Source organism: Panthera uncia, assembly GCF_023721935.1.
Source record: "Panthera uncia isolate 11264 chromosome B3 unlocalized genomic scaffold, Puncia_PCG_1.0 HiC_scaffold_1, whole genome shotgun sequence".
In the NCBI taxonomy this organism is placed as follows: domain Eukaryota; kingdom Metazoa; phylum Chordata; class Mammalia; order Carnivora; family Felidae; genus Panthera; species Panthera uncia.
This window is the reverse complement of record NW_026057582.1, coordinates 24,323,299-24,345,225: the sequence shown is the minus strand read 5'-3', so window position 1 is coordinate 24,345,225 and position 21,927 is coordinate 24,323,299. Positions and strand designations below refer to the sequence as shown.

At 38.1% G+C, this 21,927-nt stretch overlaps 1 protein-coding gene and 1 pseudogene across 1 annotated transcript in view; both read right to left on the bottom strand.

The window, feature by feature from the left end:
- The window catches only part of SPTLC2 (serine palmitoyltransferase long chain base subunit 2), a 107,769-nt gene that overhangs the window by 18,155 nt on the left and 67,687 nt on the right, over positions 1-21,927 (bottom strand). The gene's annotated exons all lie outside the window — the stretch shown is intronic.
- Positions 903-15,287, bottom strand: LOC125909313 (ubiquitin carboxyl-terminal hydrolase isozyme L5-like; annotated as a pseudogene).

Below are 21,927 nucleotides of genomic sequence, written 5' to 3'. Positions count from 1 at the left end.
CCTATTTTTAAAACAGCACTTACTGGCAAATGAATAGGGTAGGGGTGAATGGGTGCAGGAGCCTAGGGAGACACAGGGCAAGTACAAGACAAGTGAAAAATAGTTCTTCCAATGAACTCACCCTGAACAGCAGACCGCAGTCACTGCTGGTGAGTACGGGGAATAAAGACCGAGAGGAAGTGTCAAGACCAGTGCTAAAGGAAGAAGTCAACTCAATCACAAATGGTAGCAAATCGTACAAGTTCAGTGGTCTATTGATGCTACAAAAGTCGCAGCCTGAACCATGAACTGCTAATATTTGACTATTTGTGACCTAAAAATGGCAATTTCTTGTGGTACAACCTAATAATATCAAAGATAATAATAGGAAAAATAAACAAATAATAGCACACATTCAGTAAGCTCTGGTATTTACATATACTGGGAAGTAGTTAAGTGGTTATTCCTTTTTTTGACGTGACACAGAATTTTAAAGACAACACAGTTACCTATTTTGAATTAAATATCACCTAAAATACTAGTTAACATTAATGCAAGAAGTGTAACTGCTACTTAAGTCCAATCTGCTAGCTCAGTTCTAAGAAGTTTTCTTACTACAGAGTTGCCGCCAAGTTATAACAGGCTGGAAGAATGGTCTAAGAGGGATTTAGACCATTTCTTTTTCTTTTTCTTTTTATTTAAGTAAACTCTACACCCAATGTGGGGCTCAAACTCATGACCCCAAGACCAAGAGTCTGACCAACTATTAGGGATTTAAAACATGTAAAGTGTAAAAAGAAGGTTTAGTCTTGTCTTAAAAAATCTAACTCTTAAAATGTCTTTATCTTTTTAAGAACACAGATGGTAATAGAAGAGGCCAGCATTCTTCTCTACTTTGCAAACATAAATCTTTACTTTTAAGGATGATAAAAAGCATCAAAGCAATTTAAAAAAAAAGAAAAAAACCTTAATACTGATTCTCTTTAACTTTACAACTAAGCCTTGCTGTGTGGCCGTGAGTTTGGAGTTCTTCAATATGGTTAAATGAAACCATTTTTAGAACTTCCTTAATAAAATCTACAGCTTGGCATGAAAAAAAGAAAAGGAAACAGGAGCACATAATTTCATTTCTCAGAAAATGTAAGAGATAACTTTAATACATCATTTTTAGTCCTCAACTTCTTTGCAATGAATTTTATGCTTAGGAAGTAATGAAGGATCAATAGATTGTGATGGCATCATTAGATTTAGTTCTTTTAAGGAAACAAAACCTCAGAAGGTGGGGCATCACAACTATCTACCTATTGATAACCACTATGTATTAATAACTTCAAGTCACCTTTACAAGATAGGATTAGATTTGGAGCTATAATTATTAACCCTGCCAAATAAATTGTGAGGTTGTACCAAATGCATTCCAGATGTTCTCCAAAAGGAATATTTTTATCAAGTCTTAATCCAGATTCCTCAGGATTGTCAGCCATGTGAACTTAATGTTTGAAGGAACTACTGGATTATTACTCAAATAAAATTTCGTAAGCCCTCCCAGACAGGTATCAATCAGAACAGCTAGCGTTCTATGAGCTACACATTTTCTGAAGTCTCAGGACTGGTTACAAAAACTACAGGGCAAGACCTAGTATAGAGTAAGGGGATAAAAAAGGGAGCATTTTGTCTGAAATGGCATTAGTGCTAACTACTCAGAACTTATTCTTCAAAAATTATAGCATGTACTCACCTGCTTAAATAGCAATATAATTGTCAATTTAGCTGAGGGGCTTTTATATAACTTATAACATAATCAACAAAATGTGTTTGAGTCTGCAACTTCAAAAATACCATCTCTGGTGTTAAGTGAAATCTTTCAAAATAAAGGACACAAATATAAATGATGTTCAGCCAGATCTGATCCCCTAACTCACATCATACTCCATTACACAGTTCCTAATCTTCTTAGATTTCCTGGATATGCTGATATAATCTGCTTTCCTGGGAAAAATAAAATTACTGCTACTCTTCGGACTTACACTTTCCAATTAATTATAATGGGCTGGAAGAATTTGAAATTGAAGAACTTCTTCTCCCTCCCCCCTTTTTCTTCAAGGTCATAATCTCAAAGTAGGTAAGGGTTTTCTTAATTGAGGGTCCCCCAAACAAAACAGCCCCAAGAGTGGGTTCAATTGGTTTTCAGCTTTAACTACAAGGTAAGGGTTATTAAGGCAGGATAAAATATGGAAAAATACTATCCATCACCTTGTTCTAATTTAAACTATAAAAAATGGTACACTGTGGACAGTTCACATAGAATCTCTTTAATACTGCAGGTCTAAGAATTGAATTTAACTATCAATCTTTTAGTTTAATCATCTATCCAAATGGCTTATTTTTGCTATTTGGAAAGTTACTTTTTCTAATATTTTACTTTGGTTAGGTTATACTGCCAAGTGAAAAGCAACTATGTTTCACTCTAGTGGTTTTTCTCTTGAAAAGCATTTTAGAAAAGTAGAATAAACTCACACATTGTGTACTTACTTTGCCTATGTTAAACATGTGTCTCCACTCAAATCTAAAATGGGGTTATATCTTAAAGATCTCTTAAACAAGTATTATATTGTATCAAGTAAATGAGATCACATGCAAACTATGTTTTCAAAGGCTATTCCCATAGTGATTATGGAAGCTCTTAGTACTGATTCCCTTCAAGGCACAGAAAGTATGTAGTATAGCAAGCAGGGTGCCAGGCTCACTAAATGCTTCTTCCCTTTCCTTTGGCTGGTAACAGCAATTTCCAAACTGTATTTCATTTCAGTTGCTATATCTCTAAATATTACCAAGTCCATTACCAGCCAGCCTTATCTTCTAATAAGATACTACTGTATAGTCTCCCATAAGCGAATGGAAGAACATGTTGATTTATATTAATGTAAATGAACTTGGCATTCTCTTATAGGAGTGGTGCTACATCTAAATGTAATGTTAGGACAACAGCTCAATCTCTTGCTTGGCTGGAAGTATTTTGGGCTTAGCTGAAGAGGGAGTCAGGTCTGCCTTAACTATTGCTATTACAGCAGTTCCACGAACTGTAAATTATTTGCACGGTAGAAAATCCCAGATGCAATCACGATGACACTTTCAAAAGAGACAAGTAAACCTTGGCTACGATACTTAAACCACAGTGTCTTTCCTACACCACATCAATAATTTCTGAGAGAAGAAGAGACTTAGTAGGGTTGCCCTCCTTTCCCTTTTAGAAACTGGCAAATTTAAGAGTTATTTTGCAGCTGGGGAAAGTAAACCAATGCCAGGAGAGGCTAAGTAACTCCAAGAGGAGGAACCAGGATTTGAACTCCTTGGTTCTTCTAGTTTCAAAGACTGTACCCTCAACCACTGCTCACAGATCCTGTTTAGCTTCTGTATTAAGTAGGACATAAAAGGGAATGGTAGTTAACAGGAATGTAAAAAAAGAACTGAGTAACTGTTTAATTAAAGTCACTGATGGTGCCTGCTGGAGCCTCCCTTGGAGACTTACCTGCCTCTTAAGAATCTTACACTAACCCTGCCTCCACCATCCCAGCCCTGGAGGCCACACATCTCCTCGATTCTTGGGCCCTGATCCATCTGTTCCTAGGGAAAGAGTTGGTGCCGAGAGATTTCCTTTCATCCCGCATCCTTCGTATAATAGCACTTCAACCAGTATTAAGGGTTAAATTGTTTCAGGCTTATTCTGACCTAAGTCCCTTGATCTGTAGCAGACCCGACTGACTTTCTCTGATATTTGCAGACCACTGGCCTTGAGGAGTGAAGGACCAAACTTTCGCAGAAGATAAGGTCTGACTACATTTGAAAGCAGTTATTGCTGCTGCCAGCAATTCTGTTCATACTCATGTCAACAGAGGAGTGGCTGCCTGGGCACCTGCTTCTCTTGCATATATCCGCCTCCCTTTTCCTGTGCATTCCCTTTTAAAACCTTCTGGCTTCCCCTGGATGGGGCAGATGGTCTTTGAGATATTAGTCCACCATCTTCCCATGTTGCCCGCTTCCTGAATAAAGCAACCTTTCTTTTCCCAACATCACCTGTCTCTCCACTATTGACTTTTGAGCGGCAAGGAACCAAATCTAAGATTGGAACGAGTTCTCTTGTCTAGTAACACTTCCAAATTTCCATTCTAAGATTTCAGTCACTGCTCTATCTTCCAACAGGGGGCATCCTGCAAAATTTCAGTCAACCACTGCCAATGTTTCTCAATAAGACTGCGATTGGCATATGGGACACAGTTCTTGGTTGTTAAGGCTGTCCAGTGTCCTGAAGAATCACTGGCCCCTTGGCAATAAATGCCAATACCACCACCCCATAGCCTAATCTGTGACAACCAAAAATGCCCCTAGATTTTTCCAAATATGTCTTAGGAAGGCAGCACTGCTCCTGGTTAGTTGAGAGCCACTACTGGCCCTAACGTTCTTTCTTCATAGGAACCATGGGTTTCTCTTCTCTTTACCCTTAAACTTGAGTTGGAGACACATTAGCTATATGATCTTGGGTATGTTTTTACCTCCCCTAGATTCAATTACGATATTACCAATTATGTAGAGGAAGATATAAATGTGGAGCAATCTGGTATATTTAAAGTGTAAAACCACACATGGGAAAACCCAATGTAAAATATGAGCTAAATGATTAGCAGTACATTAAAACACAATACTTTATGATTAGGTAGGGCTTCTTTTCAGCAGACCCTTTTCTTACCTTTCTGGAATTTTATTTCTATTCCATTACTTTGTTACAAATTATTACAGTTTATATAATAAATTGTACTCCCCCATTACTCTACTCTTTTTCAGTTCTCCTCCTTTTATTAAGATATAATTCACATCCTGTAACATTCACCCTTTTAAAAATGTACAACTCAATGGTTTTTAGCATATTCAAAGTTGTGCAGCCATCACTAGTATGTAATTCATCTCTCCCAAAAGAAACTCCTTACCCGTTAACAGTCATTCCCCATTTCCCTCTCCCCACTGCCCTGAGCAACCGTTGATCTACTTCCTGTCTCTATGATTTGCCTATTCTGGACATTTCATATAAATGGAATCATATTTTATGTGGCCTTTTGTATCTTAATTCTTTCACTTAATGTTTTCAAGGTTCATCCATGTTATAACATGTATCAGTCCTTCATTCTTTTTTAAGAATTATTTTTTAATCCATTCTTTTTTAATGGAATTTTGTTTATCTACTCATCAGTTGATGCACACTGGTTGTTTCTACTTTTTGGCTACTGTGAATAATGCTGCGTATGTTTTCAATTTGATTGGGAATATACCTAGGAAGAGAATTTCTGGGTAAAGTGGTAACTCTTTGGTGTCTGCTTTTTGAGGAACTGGAACTGTTTTCTAAAGTGGCTGGGACATTTTACATTCCCACCAGTAATATGGGAACACACCATTCCAATTGCTTAGATCCTCACCAACATTACTGTCTTTTTTATTTAAGCCATACCAGTGAGAGTACAGTGGTATCTTGTGATTTTCATTTGCAAATCCCTAACGTCTAACAGGTTTAAATACCTTTTTTTCTGTGTTTATTGGCCATTTATCTTTTTTGGAGAAATACCTATTTGTATCCTTTGCACATTTTTAATTGGGTTGTTTAGTTTGAGTTATAAAAGTTCTTTCTATATTCTGGATACTAGAGTCTTATCAGACATGATTTGCAAAACTTCCTCCCATTCTGAGGGTTGTATTTTCACTTTCTGGATGGGCTGTCTTTCAAAGAACAAAAGCTTGTAATTCTGATGAAGTACAATATATGTTTTTTGGTTGCTTATTCTTTTGGTGTCATAACTAAGAAAGCACTGCCTAATCCCACAGTCATGAAGACGTACATCTACATTTTCTTCTAAGAGTTTGGTAAATTTGGCTCTTACACTTAGGCTTTTGATCCATTTTGAGTTATTTTTGTACATGGTGGGAGGTAGGGGTCCAACTTCATTCTTTTGTATGCGGATATCTAATTGTCTCAGAATCATTTGTTAAGAGAGACTATTCTTTTCCATTGGATTGTCTTATTGAATACCAACTAATCCTAAATTAAAAGTTTACTTCTGGACTCTCGTTTGTATTTCATGGTCTGTCTATCTATACTTATGCCAGTTTGACACTATCTTGATACCACAGCTTCGGGACATGTGACTCCTCTTTGTTCTTTTTCAAGTTGGACTATTCTGGATCTCTTGTCTCTTGCATTTCCAAATGAATATGAGGATCCACTTGCCAACTTCTACAAAAAAGGCAGCTGGGATTCTGATGGGGATATTGTTGAATCTGTAGATCAACTTGGGAAGTACTGTTGTCTTAACAATACCAAGTCCTCCAATCCATGAGCACAGGAATCTTTCTATTTGTTTAGGTCTTCTTCCTGTTTGTTTCTGTACATTTTTTTTCCTTTGGATGGAATGTAGTAAATATCCTCAAAATATTGAGTTGGGTTGAGAAGGTAAGGCAAAGGGAGAAACGAATAAACATATTAAATACAACATGATACAGGTCCTAATTTGCGTTAACAATAAATGTCTCTTCTTTTTTCCACTTCCCTCTCTGATTTCCCCTAATGAAAATGTGTCTTTAAATGCATTAAAATATGTTGGAGAGGCTCTAGCAAATGCTGACAAAAATATGAAACCTCTCATACGTTGCTAGTGAGATGGCAAACTGGGACTTTGTAAAAATGACAATATATGCAGGGTGGTCTCAGGCGGTCTCCTGTCAGCCTTTGTTAGTTAAGACAAACCTGGAAAAATAATGAAATTTGCTAGGTGTTCCAGGAATTTGTAAGACAGGGAAAGTGTTATGAAAAGCTTACTTTGGAGTTAAAACCCTTGCCCCGAGGCAGGAAATGAAAGCATAAAGGGGCTGGCCCTTCCTCTTTTTCCTCCTTTCTTTTTTAAATGATATGAACAAATGCACAAATCAGACAACACTGGCCATAAAAATATTTATCTTCCACCTGTGAATCTGCTTTCATTCTCAAAGTCATTTTTCCCTAGATGTTTTAGTATTAGGTTTTTTGTCTACATAGTTCGCAAGGGGGAGTAGCTGATGAAAGGTTGGCACAAGTATTGTTAACGAATCTGGTTCCAACTGCCCTACTGGATGAAGGCCTTTTAGGAGAGCTGCAGAGCATTATCACCGGGATTATCAGCCTGCAATGGGCACAGAACTAATCAGATTAGCAAAGGAAAAGTTAAAATGACGCCAATCTCTCAGTAAGCACAATATATTACCGATGTACAAAAATGGGTTCTCTTGAGATTGTGCTTTCTAAGGAAGACTCAAATCTGAAATTCTGACATCAAATATGGCAATGGCAAAATATTAATTTCTTAGGACTAATGCTTTTGCTAAATTACAATAGAAGGATGGGTTCTTTTGGAAAGGAGTAGAGTTTGATTTCCATTTTAAAAGGTAGAACTGAGCAGAGGGTGTAGATGTAGACAGACAGTTTAGGGAAGGCTGGACTTGTCCCAGGGTTTAAGATATTCCTGAACTAAATAAACCCTAGGTAAACAGAACATTCCTTACATGTGCAAGCATATCCTTTAATAGGGAGAATTGCTGGGATTCCTGACGCCACTTAATCAGGAAATCAGAGGTCTAAAAATAACTTTTACTTCTTCCAAGAAAGAGGAAGTGGGTTGGCAAGTGAACATTTAGATTTGATAATCAACAGTAATGAAAAACATTCTTAAGTCTCTGGGGTTTTCAAGAGCCTAAAGGAAAACAGCTGAATGTTGAATCCCCATTAAAACTGCTACTTACGTAAAAAAAAAATTTTTTTTGTACATTTACAGAAGTCTCAATAGAATGTGTAAGTTTGTTTCATACAAATTATTTACTCCATGTAAATGATGAACCACTTAATCAAATTCAATATAGTCAATTAAAACAAAAGTGCTCATAGGGCACCTGGGTGGCTCAGTCAATTAAGCGCCTGTCTTTGGCTTAGGTCATGATCTCACGGTTCGTGAGTTTGAGCCCCACGTAAGGCTCTGTGCTGACAGCTCAGAGCCTGGAGCCTGCTTTGGATTGTGTCTCCCTCTCTTCTGCTCCTCCCCTGGTCATTCTCTCTCTCTCTCTCTCTCTCAAATAAACATTAAAAAAACTTTTTAAAAAGTGCTCAGATTTGAGAAAAATGACCAATTTATATTAAGGTCACCAAATGAAAGAAAGGGTGCATATACAGTAGTTGTGAATATGCTTCAGGATTTCTGTTGTTGTTTTTTTTTTTTTAAGTCTGCTAAAATACAATTGGGATGCTTATTACTTTTTCTATTGGCATCAATGAAAAAAATCACTAGAAATCATATTTTTGTCTTTTTCAAATAATCTGCATTCAGTGTCAAAATCCTCAAAACGTTTAGATATCAAAGACAAATACTGATTTTTTTCATTAATGATGAGAAACAAGAGATCCAGTTTAATCAAGATCTGACATTTATAAATTTTAAGCATGCAAGTGAGCTAAAAGATTAAGAGATTAATTACAAATAACAACTACAGGAAGAGATGATCATTTGTGCGATTTCTAGGTTCATTAGGATAGTATACATCCAGAGAACCAACAGAAGTTCTCAGATCCGATGTCGAATAATGGAATGTGGGCAAGCACTCTTAAATGACCTTTATTATTTTTTAAAATTTTTTTTGTTTTATTTATTTTTTGAGACAGAGACAGAGCATGAGCAGGGGAGGGGCAGAGAGAGAGGGAGACACAGAATCATAAGCAGGCTCCAGGCTCTGAGCTGTCAGCACAGAGCCTGACGCGGGGCTGGAACCCACGGACTGTGAGATCATGACCTGAGCCGAAGTCGGCCGCTTAACTGACTGAGCCACAGGCGCCCCAAATGACCTTTATTTACTATGCACTACATGCATACTGTATGCTGCAAGCAGAGAAAGAATCCATGCGTTAAAGACAGATTGGTACTATTGCCAAACTATACACGTGCTATCAAGGTGAGTCAACTAGGATGTTGTTCAAAGCTCTTTATACTTAATGGTTTCCATGAAAATAAGTGCAGAAGCAGAAATGCGTACACATCCCAAAGTGTCTTCTTCATTGTTTCCAGTGCTTTCTTTGCGTTGTTTTTCTTTTGCCTTTTCTACTAGTGGCATTAACTGCTAGTGTTCTGCTAAGATCTTTAAAAATTCCATAATGAAAGGCAGATAATTATGCTGCCCTCTGATATTTTTTTTTTTATTTTTTTTGCCCTCTGATATTTTTGATCTCTTATCTTTTTAGTTTCTGTACTATTTCTTCAATAAGCATCTGAGTTTTGGCAACCTCTGACTGAACAGCACTTAACATATTATTATCCTGATCTGCATCCAAGAGTTCCTCAGCAAGTTGTCTTGTAACTGCTATCTGTTCATGTCTCATTTTTCTGTCAGACACAATGGCCATCAACTTAAATCAAATTTCACTGTGCTTTTGTATCTGTTTTTCTACGACTGCTTCATTGTGCTGTCATCTTGATCTCATGCATCTAAACCAGTCGGTCCTTCTCTTAATCCATCTAATTCATACAATCTTCTGTCCACAGGAACATAACTGACAGAGTGAAAAGCATCTTCTTCTTTTGCTGATGTCTTTGCATCAAATGCAAACATCTGCTGTCTGGACAAGCTATTGTGGACTTGTCGAATCACACCTGGATTGCTCAATGCAAATCTTTCATAGCTGCATCAAAGCTTTGCGAACGTTCTTTAAACTCTGATAATGTCTCTTCTAAATGGACACCTTGATGGGTACAATTCAATAACACACTTACTGTGGCTTGACTAGCACAAACATTATTAATTTTCTGCTTGGCAAAAAATATCATGTCAAGTCTGGAGTCCTGAACTAAAGATACAGAGGGTGCTGATTCTTTTCCTGGCTGCCACTTGAAAAACAAAAAAAATTAGCCCATGAACTGGCTTTAACTTTTCAAAATTCTTAGGCTCTAAACTCCGTATTTCTTCTACTTGGGCTCCTCAGCAACCAAATCCTTTAATGAGCTCAGTGAAGAGACCAGGGTCGTTTTCCATGAAGCACCATTCCCCAGCATTGGCTGTCATGGCCTAGGCCACACACTACCCCTGCTGCCACCTAGGCTCTGCCCACCCCTCATCCCACCCGGTACCAGCTGCCACTGGCCACTGAGCTCGTTGATCTCAGCAACGCTGCTGCGGAGTTCATCAACCCAGGTCACCCCACCTACTTCCGCCGACAGCCTGCTTCAGAATTTCTTACAGAAACTTAAAAGCAAACATTAAAGAAGTTGATTTGGGGGGCTACTAACATTTTTGAAGCCTCATCTACTTTTAAGACACAAAACTGTGAAGAAAAATAAATCTAGCACATAAAAATAAATAATAAAGATGTCATTTATTTCAGCATATATTTGCTAGAAATAGAGGAGATACAAAAGTAGCATCATCGTCACTACACCAAAGACAAAAATCTCACCAGGAAGGCTACACAGAAAAGGAAGAATGTACTATGTGCTAGGCAAGCAGACGTTAAATAAATACACCCTGAGTACCTGTCTAGTGTGTCTGTCAGACATCTAGGCCCTGGATACACTGCATGGAATAAAAGAAGCAAAGTTCATCCAATGTGGGAAATGGACAACAAAAAAGGTAAATGTCTCACTCAAGTGATGTCTGAGAAATGACCTGGATGAGCAAGCACTATCTCCATAAAGCACCAAGGCCCAGAAGCAAAAGCACATGTGGCATTTCCTAGGGTGGAGTGAACCAGCAAGGTTGGAACTGAGCCAGTAAAGGGAGTGTGTGATACAGGCGATCTATAGAGGGCCAATCCACAGGGGACTCACAGGTCTTCACTGTAAGAAAGACTCTGATTTTGACTTTGAGAGGTGGGAGAAGCCCCACAAGGGTTCTCAAACAGAAGATTGATAAGATCTCCTGTTTCAACAGGGTTACCTAAGTGCTGCATTTAAACAGGTGAAGAGAGAAGCAGACAGGGGGCGTGGGCGACGATGGCTTGTACTAGGGTGACAGAAATGTGTATGAAAAGTGGATAGGACATGTATTTTGAAGGTGGACAGAGTGTTACAAACTGTTAAAGCACACAGAAGATACAAAATAAATATTTGATGAATGAATGAATCTTGGATAGGAAGGAGAACCAATGTGGACTAGAGTACTCAGGAAAGGCATCAGACTTATCACGTTTCGCTTGAACTCTGCGTGGATGCCTCCTATTCCTTATTATAAGCATGTTTATTTATCTTAATTCTTGGAAATTATTTTTGCTCGACTGATCCTTCTAGGACTATTAAATCCAAGTGAAAGTAGACAGAAGTCTAAGTAAATAACAGTGGCAATAGAGTAGTGGACAGATTCAAAGATATTAAGGAGGCACAATCTAAAGGCTCTGGTGATTAAATACATGGAATAAAGAAGCAGAGAAAATATAATAGGGGTTTCTTATTTGGACAACTTGCCGTTATCTGAAGGAACACGAAAGAAAAAGCATGTTTGAGGGGGAAACAAATGGAAAAGGCTAAAAATTTTAGAGAAACAAAACTCAATTTGGGGGTAGCAAGTATTTTTAAAGTCTAAAGGTTTAAAATTAAGTAGGTCAAGACTACTGCTTCCAAACTCGGATTGGCATATTAAAAGTTAACTACTATTTGGAATGATGAGAGGATTCTGGAAATGGACAGTGGTAATTGTTACACAACATTCTATAATGTATTTAATGCCAGTGGATTGTACACCTAAAATTAGTTAAAATGTTACCTTTTATGTTATGTATATTTTACCACTATGTTCACTCACTAGAGGTCAAGTGGTTTTTTTTGTTTGTTTGTTTTTTTAACGTTTTTTCCTTTTCAAGAAACAGAGACAGAGTGCAAGTGGGGGAGAGGCATAGAGAGAGGGAGACACAGAATCTGAAGCAGGCTCCAGGCTCTGAGCTGTCAGCACACAGCCTGATGCAGGGCTCAAACTCATGAACTGCTCGTGATCATGACTTGAGCTAAAATCAGTTGCTTAACCAACTGAGCCACCCAGGAGCCCTGAGGTCATTTTTTTAAATGAGATATAATTCACATTCCCATTTAAAGTGTTCAATTCCAAGTTTTCTAGTGTAACTATAGAACTGTGTAACCATCACAGTAATTAATTATAGAACATTTTCACTGCTCCCCAAAAGAAACTGGCATGTATCACAGTCAATCATTCCCACTTCACCCCAATCTTCCAGCCTATATGTCAGGTGTAAGCAATACTTTTTGTTCGTTTGTTTGTTGAGGAATAATTTATCCCAAAGTCGCTTTTTTCTACATAAACAAGAGACTTAGGGGGATAACTTCTGAACAAAGCCCACACATCTTTCTCCATTGTTAGCTTGGTGGTAAATACACAGCTCTACTAACAAAAATTCCTGTGGACAATTTTTTTCCAGTAGGTGAAAATCATACAAATCAGTTAAATATAAGCAATTTGTTTTCTCATTTTCATTTTGTTTTTGTTATTTTCTACCCATGTTTATATAGTTCTAAGTTTTTGAAAAACCTCAAAGGAACCAATAGCATTATGAAAGACAAAGGATAGAAGTAAAAAATTAGGTTGTGGAAAAATTCCTGGTACCCTTTAAGACATGCCTCTACTTTGCATGTCATTAATTTGCTCTTTTTATAAGTTCCTGTTTCTGTTCTTACACCTTTGATGTGTGGCCTCCTGTCCTCAAAACAAACTGCAAACTCTGAGGGCAAATAAGGTTTTCTCCCCCAGCACCTCCCCACCAAGAATATACAAACATTCAAGTTGAAATATTCTGAGAAAATGGAAACCTTTTTTGTGTGTTCAAACTAATTTGAGTTCCACAGAATTACCTAATTCAATTACACACACACACACACAAATACAAATAATAATGAAATATGAAATAGCTCATACACAAAAAGCATCCTCACACTGGACACCAGGTTCAAATTCTGGCTCTTCCAGTTAGTTAATTCTGTGACCTTGGGTAAGCAACTTAACCTCTCGTCTGTCTCATTTTCTAAAAGAAGGAAAATCATGTCTAATACATATTCTGAGAATTTATTTAAAAATTTTGAGCAGTGCTCAGTACATAGTAAACAGAATACATGTCCACTTTATTATTCTCTGCCACCTGTGTATTTTTCCCTTAAAATTATGCCATTTACATCTTCCACAACATGACATGATCTGGCTTTAGCTTAGCCTTAGCTTTTAAAGATGAAATAAAGTACCCTCTTGCTTTCCCTCACTGTTTCTAGTTCCCCACTTTTTAATTCTTTAGTATACTCTTAACACATAACATAGGACACAGCTGACATTACTAACATATAAACACATAACATATAAAGGTTTACAACTTATAAATACGCCTCAACTATCATACCATCATACTATATTATCAACTTTCCAAAGCTAGTTTTAGCCAATGTTCCCTTACTCACCAATTTAGACAATCTCTGCCATCACATTATCCATTAATTACCATTCAGATGAGGCAAATTACCTTTGCAGTTGGGAGTATTCAAGATGGCAAGCAGACACCCTTATTTTCTGAAAACCGCTCCTCACCTTAACAGGGATGGGACCTGGTCCCTACCTGGGCTAAACTGATTCTTCCACCTAATCCAGAAGAGGCATGCAGACATGCTTGCACTAAGGATGTTTTTCTATTCTATTCTATTCTATTCTATTCTATTCTATTCTATTCTATTTTATTTTATTTTAATTTTATTTTTAAGCAGGCTTAAAAGTCCCCAACAAGGTACTTGACCTCATTACCCTGAGATCAAGACCCAGAGGAGATCAAGAGTCAGATGCTTCACTGACTGACCCACCCAGGTGCCCCCACTGAGGACATTTTAAAACCTGAAACCATCAGACAACCATTTTTAAGTAATACATCAAAGCAGTAAAAGCAGGTCTGAGAAAGAAAGGAACTAGTAATTCTACTGTCTTCCTAAATTTTACTCATGAGCTTTAGTTTGGTTCTTTGGTGGCACATACCCTTCTGAAGTCAGGCTATCTGGGTTTGTATTCTGGCTCCATCATCTACCAGCTGTAAGGTTTTGGCTAGGTCACTTAATCTCTCTGAGCTTGTTTCCTCATCTGCAAAATGGAATTGATAATGATGATTTCACCTACTTTGTAAGGCTGTTTGAAGGATGAAGTGAAATAATACATGTAAAGTGCTTAATAAAATGCCTCACATTTGGTACATAAAAATTCATTAATTATATAAGAATTTATTATTTTACCTATAACAATGTGTTGAGGCATTATTCTCCTTTCTTCCAATCAGAAAAAAGCCAGAATAGATGACTATATATACTTTGTCTTAATAAGGAGATATTAAATATCTTGAGCAAAAAGAGAAAAAGCCAACTGACTCTTCTAACTCTAAAGCCTAATAAGACACCAAAAACGAGAGAATAAAAATTAATAAAATAAAACACACAAGGGGTTAGGAGGTATTAAGAAATACTAGGAAAATGTTGCTTATTTTGAGCATTCAAAAAACTGAATTTTTTGCATTAAGAAGTTTTTGAAGATACTATGTCATTTTCCATAGCTGGCACACAGTAGTCAAAAACTGACTGCTGAGTGAATGAGGTCTTACTGTGGCTTAAACTAAAAAAATAACATAACATTACATAACATGACACAAAATTTTTAAAAAGCCAAAACCAAATAGACGAGATAGTAGGCAGCTCCCTCTGGATGTTTTAAATAAACATCTGGATGATATCAATAAAAGGAATAATATGCTTTAAAAAGACTAAAAAATATAAAAATGTAACAAGATACAGTTCTTATCTGCTACTAAAATAAATTTAACAACATATTCTCAATTAACTGTGCAGATGGGAGAGGGGTGAGGTACAGCAGCAAGGGTGCTCAGATAACCAAAAAAGTCTCCATTTGAATTTGAAATATATTTTGTTACCTTAAAAGCAGACTTCCTTAATTGCTAACATTTAATTCTGGCCTAAGTCCACATATGGCAGTTCCACTGAGAAGGGAACTAACACATAGTTAGGGGAAATGATACATTTAGTTGCAGAGGTGGATTATGAGAACAAATGTGCCATAGATAATGTGTTTGCAAAACCAAAAATATATGAAACATGCAAAATCCAAGAACATGCAAAAATTAACTATACGAAGAAGGTCTGTTTGCAATCATTTTATTTTTTTTATTTTAATTATTTTTGAGGGGGGGGGAAGGGGGAGAGGGAGAGGGAGAGGGAGGGGGAGAGGGTGAGGGGGACAGCTAGAGGTCTCCATCTGTGCCTTCCCGGCTTATGCACACCTGTGCATAAGCCGGGAAGGCGCAGAGGGAGAGGGAAAGAGAAACCCATAAGAAGGCTCCGCGCTGGGCATGGATCTCATGATCCTGGATCATGACCTGAGCCGAAATCAAGAGTTGGACACTCAACCTACTGAGCCACCCAGGTGCTCCTGCAATCATTTAAACTATACAGAAGAACAAACCAGTTCAACTGAAAGCAGCACATTCATCGATCAAAGAAACTTTTCCCAAGCAAAGTCTTATCATGGCCTATTTTCATTTCAATTTACTGTTTTCAGCTTAGAAATGCAAAGATTCTAGGTACACAGACTGCATTATCTGGACATACACATAACCCCGTTTAGGAGAGGTGTGGGATCTGTAAGGAAATGTGTTTGAGCATAATCCTACAGAGATGTACTTTCAACAGGAACAGAGGAAGCCGCTTCTTGGCATCCTCTGTAATTATGGCAGGCTTCTGGTAACTCCACTGTTTACTATCCTCACCATTACTGGTCAATACTCGCAGGCTGCAGGGACATCTGTGATGCTTTCCAGTATCAAAGGCCTTAACTAACTAATCCTATTTTTTTTCTTTTTTTTTTTTTTTTTTGCCGATCATTACTAGCTGAGTCCTCAACCATTGCCCTGAAGAAACATCCAGAAGCCATGAAATGTGTATTTGAACACCTGGCATAATCCATTCCTCATTTGCATGATAGCTCTATCACTTGCACACATTTGTCAGTCATGACACACAGGTCAAAACTGTTTGTCAGAATACAAAATACACTGGGAATGCAAGCTGGTGCGGCCACTCTGGAAGACAGTATGGAGGTTCTTCAAAAAACTAAAAATAGAACTACCCTATGACCCAGCAATCGCACTACTAGGCATTTATCCAAGGGATACAGGTGTGCTGTTTCAAAGGGACACATGCACCCCCATGTTTATAGCAGCACTATCCACAATAGCCAAAGTATGGAAACAGCCCAAATGTCCATCGATGGATGAATGGATAAAGAAGATGTGGTAAATACATACAATGGAATATTACTCAGCGATCAAAAAGAATGAAATCTTGCCATTTGCAACTACGTGGATGGAACTGGAGGGTATTATGCTAAGTGAAATTTGTCAGAGAAAGATAAAAATCATATGACTTTACTCATATGAGGACTTTAAGAGACAAAACAGATGAACATAAGGGAAGGGAAACAAAAATAATATAAAAACAGGGAGGGGGACAACACAGAAGAGCCTCATAAATATGGAGAACAAACTGAGGGTTACTGGAGGTTTGTGGGAGGGGGGATGGGCTAAATGGGTAAGGGGTACTAAGGAATCTACTCCTGAAATCACTGTTGCACTATATGCTAACTAATTTGGATGTAAATTTTAAAAAATAAAAAATAAAACTTAAAAAAAAAAAAAAGAATACAAAATAACAACAGCAAAAGAAGACACCAACATGCTCAAGTCAAGACAGAGAAAGAGCTTCCTGCACAAGAGTATCTGTGTTCTGCCAGGGCAATTCTCACTGGTCTAAGGTGAGGAGAGCAATTGGCTAGACTCACCTCTCACCAACTCTTATTAACAACTGACAGTAACATGGCTTATTTTGTTTCATTTTTTTAACACTTCAGAGAGAATTAACATTGTAATACATTAGCCTTATGTGGGGTGCTCTCTCACAAGAAATGCTGAAACAATTTCTTGCTGCACAAGAAATGCTGAAACAACACAGACAATTCCGCTTACCATAAGGATAAGATTCTGACCTTCAAGCCGACTTGGATATTATCACTTGCTTAGGCGTTGTTAATGCCCCCATTTATGGAGAATTCACAAGCTGACAGCCCTCTCACAATGTGATTTCTTTCTCTTCTGTAATACTTAAGTACTATTAAACACAGACGGTAGAGGAGGTATCCCAGCAGAACTCATCTGTTTTTTGTTCTTGCCAAAATTACGAAGTGTAATAATCCTAGAACAAAACTGTCCCCAGCAACGGTTAAAAAAACAATAAATATTCTCATTTTCTTCCTTCCCGTGACTACCAGTCAAACTCTTCTAATCAAGTGGTTTTATTTACACGCCATTGCTAAAAAGGAGTAACCGTGATAAAAATTACTATTTGTATAGAAGGGCATGTAAAATCAGAAATCTGCAGACTATATGCCAAACAACTGACATGAGTTATCCCAAGACATAAGATCATAGAGACTTTACTTTCTGTAATATTTGGGTTTGAAAATAAGCATGTTATTAGTTTTATAAACAAAATAAAGAATGAATAGATGGATACATTTAAATTGGTATTAAAAATCCTGTATTTTGGATCCTTAATAGACTGATTCCTGAGCTGCATATACTCATCATGTTACTGATGTTACTTTACAGCAAATTTCCCAGAGTTTGAACATTATTAATGAAACCAACTAAAAATCAACTAATAAACTAAAATATAAAGTTAACAAACAATATTATAAAAACTGTTTACATTTGTTTTTTTTTTTTTTTAATTTTTTTTTCAATGTTTTTTATTTATTTTTGGGACAGAGAGAGACAAAGCATGAACGGGGGAGGGGCAGAGAGAGAGGGAGACACAGAATCGGAAACAGGCTCCAGGCTCCGAGCCATCAGCCCAGAGCCCGACGCGGGGCTCGAACTCACGGACCGCGAGATCGTGACCTGGCTGAAGTCGGACGCCCAACCGACTGCGCCACCCAGGCGCCCCGAAACTGTTTACATTTGAAGAGAACCAGAGTTTAGAACTCAAAGCCGGTTCTTCACTGCCAAGCCCACTACAGAGGGAGACAAAAGTGACAGGCCTAGAACAGAGTTTATTCACATATTTACTTCTAGTGAACCTGGAAAACTTTGCAGGCAAATTTTAGTGTTCAAAAACAAGAGGGGTGGGGTGCTGGGTGGGTGAGTCGGTTAAGCATCTGACTCTTGATTTCAGCTCAGGTCTTGATCTCGCGGTTCGTGAGTCCGAGCCCCTGTTGGGCCCTTGCTGACAATGTGGAGCCTGCTTGGGATTCTCTCTCCCCCTCGCTCTGTCTCCCCCTGCCCCCAGCTTGTGCACTTGCACACATACTACATTTTCTCTCTCTCTCTCTCTCTCTCAATAAATAAATAAACATTTTTAAAAAAGAGAGCACTAATCAACAGAGAAAGCTGTGATGGCTAATTTTATGTGTTGTCTTCACTGGGCCACAGAGTGTCTGATGTTTGGTCAGACATAATTTGGCTGTGCTTGTGAGGATGTTTTGGATGAGATTAACATTTGAATAACTGAGTAAAGGCTGTCCTCCTTAATGTGGGTGGGCCTCATCCAGTTGGTTGAAGGCCTCACAAGAATAAATGGGCCTTCCTGAATAAGAAGGAATTTCTCCTGCCTGCCTGTCGTGCTGGCACATCAGGTTTTTTCTGCCTTCAGACTTGAATTGAAGCATCAGCTCTTCCTGGGTCTCAAGACTAACGGCATTTGGACTAGAACTACATCAGCTCTTCTGGGCCCCCAGCTTGCCAAATGCAGATCTGCAGACTTGTCAGCCTCCACAACTATGTGAGCCAATTTCTTATAATACCTCTCTTGCCCACTCTCCCTCTTCCTCTCTATAAAAACACTGCACAGGAAAAGTCCAGCAAATGCTTTATGATGATGATTGCAGCTTTGATGCCTCAGAAAGCTTCAGATCCTCTCCAAGAAATGGCCATTTATTCATCTAACCAACTTATCCCAAGCCCAATGGGACTAAGATGATACTTAATAGAACATTTTCTTGAATAATGGCCACACTCTTACTTAGATGTTAAAAATAATCTCCAACTGCTGTTAAAGCCAGTCATTTTCTACCATCTTCTTTCTACTTCTCTCCCCAAATGGTCACCATCCCCACTGCGACCAGTATCTGAAGAACAAGCACAGAATTGGAAAGAGTACTAACCCATATAATTACTGTACTTCATCTAAATAGTTTTGATTATGAGAGAGAAGAACCCCCCTTCCCATACCAAATATAAAAATAGCCAGGTACTTCCTTTGCTCTCTATCAGTGGGCAAAAAACAGTACTCTAGGTCTCTAGGGAAGACAACATCCTATCATTAATGGGGTGTTTTTTAGGAATCATTGAATGGTACACATTACTCAAAATCACATACAGTAGCAAGCATCTTAGAGCAAAAAATCTTGCAGCCACACTCTCTGCACATTCCTCCAAGAATCAGGGTATGCTAACGAATTAAAACTGAATGGTAAGTTCAGAAAAGGTGAAGATCCATTAATGGAAAACAGAAAACCTTTCTGGCAGTAGTGGCAAACCCTTGGTACTTGTTGAAATTTCTTAAACTTTTGTTTATCTTAAGAATCTTATGAGTGCTTAAGTACCAAAGCTGATTTCCCTGCCAACAGAAATATATCGAGAATTAACAAGGTTACACTAAAAAGGAACTTCCACTCCATATTATTATTTTTATTATTTCACATGTAGATGATACCTTAGCATAGGGGCTGGGCAGAACAGGGATGAATTCTTAACAAAGTCATCCAGTTTCTTTCCTAAAGAAGCAGCAGTCTCTCCTCACTCATCTTTCTTAATTACCAATGGTCACCTTCTATGGACAGCTCTAAAGTGGGTGGAGAAGGCAGCAGACAACACTTTCCACTCATCAGAGAACTTTCTAGATCAATAAACTGTACATGTGTCACAAGCACCCAGTCGGGATATACCAGGGGAGTAGGATCTCATGGTTTACTGGAAAGGAGGGACAAAAGAATGCCTAAACACACAAATCAACTGACCTATGAGGTCATCCTTTGTTCTTTAACTTCTGCATGAACACCTGAAAATTTCAATCTGTAAATGAAATTAAGATCACTATACCTAAAAATATCTTTAAGTACCAAACAGGACTAGAGCAGGAAACAGCAGTGGGAGAGAGAGGAGACCATGGGATGTAAAGAAAAAACATTAGCAAAACCACACTATGTTGGAATTTGAATGTATGAGTTCAGGTTTTTCACATGATTTCAGAGAAAGAAGGATAAAGTATCTTATCCGGAAATATTACTTAAGACAAAAATAAAAGATATATTAGCTAAACGGCAGGGCAGACTGATTTGAATACCATGTTCCCCTTAAGTACCAGCTAAATTGCCCTAGAAAATCTTTCTGTTTGAAGGTCCTTATAAGAGACATAAGGAATAGGACAATAAATGTACCTCCAACCCACTCTTAACAAGCTATTTTTGTGCTCCAGCGAACAGTCTTATAAAAGAGATATTTATAAGGCACTTCCAGAAAGCAAGAGTTCAGTAACTTTAACACTGAAACAAAAGGAGTAGGAACTAGTTTCACCATCTCCTAGAAGCAGCCCCTCTATTTTGCCAGACTGGCAACAAATAAAGCGCTCAGTTTGGGCAACTGTCAAACTAATGAACATCGAAGCAGACAGCCTGCCTCTTCCTCCCCTAGGGACGCTACTGTTCCAAAGTGGACTTTGGCGTTTTGTCTCCCTACAAGAATGCAGCCAAGTTATCTGAGTCTACTCTCCCACATTACTGTTGCTCTTTCTCTCATCCGCAACTAGAGCAGCTTCTGCTAACACCAAGCACTGCACAGTAAATGACTCTCTCAAGTACTGCTTATCACTCCCCAACCGTAGTTTAATCTCTTAATTAGTTTCAATGCCAAAAATTAGGATTTCCTGAGGACTGCCACGGGATGTGCACCAGGCTGCAGGGGCCAAGGCTTAAAGTTGTTGATTCAATGCAATCAAGAGTTTAAAAGCATGGTTGCTATTGCACAGACAGAAACAGAGGGCCCTAAACAAAAGGAAGAAAGGAGGCCAAGTGCTTTCGAAAAATTAAGGAACTGAGTTTAAAGGGTGCCAGCTCACAGTCAGAACAGAAAGTCTTAATTTGTCCAAAGACTATGCTTTGGGGCTGGAATACATTTAGGCAGAACTAAAGGGATGTACTGCCCTCAAGCATCCACCCTCAGATGAGGAGGGCCAGGAAATAAGACACTTGCTGGTAAGGCTAGGCTTGGAATTAAATTAATAGTTACCAGGGGTGGAAGACAAGCAATAATAAGTTTCACAAGCTAATTAGTATTGAACTTTTTAAAGTTTATAGCAGGGAAAGCCATTCGTAGGTTATGTACTAGAAAAATCTGATTCTGAATTAATAGGCCATTAAAAAAAAAAGAGCGAAACAAAAGTAATTCTAACCAGACTTAAGAAGCATGATCATGGGTCTCTGAATTCTTACTTCTCTTTCTCCTTTCCTAGTTGGTTTTTGACTTCTCCACCTGTGTCAATGATTCATTCAGGAAGGATCATCAGCTCTTTAGAAGAAAGCATCAAGGCATCCAGAGTTCCAAAAACAATTAAAATTGGCAACTCAGTTTTACCACCAAACTCCTGTTCCACAAGCCAACATGTCCCTTTATTTTTCTTTCAAAAGAAAGAGGTTATATATCATGCCTTCCAGACACCTACCAGTAGAATAGCTCTTGGTTCTCTTTGAAGTAAATAAGCAGAAGAAAGAAAGAAAGAAAGAAAGAAAGAAAGAAAGAAAGAAAGAAAGAAA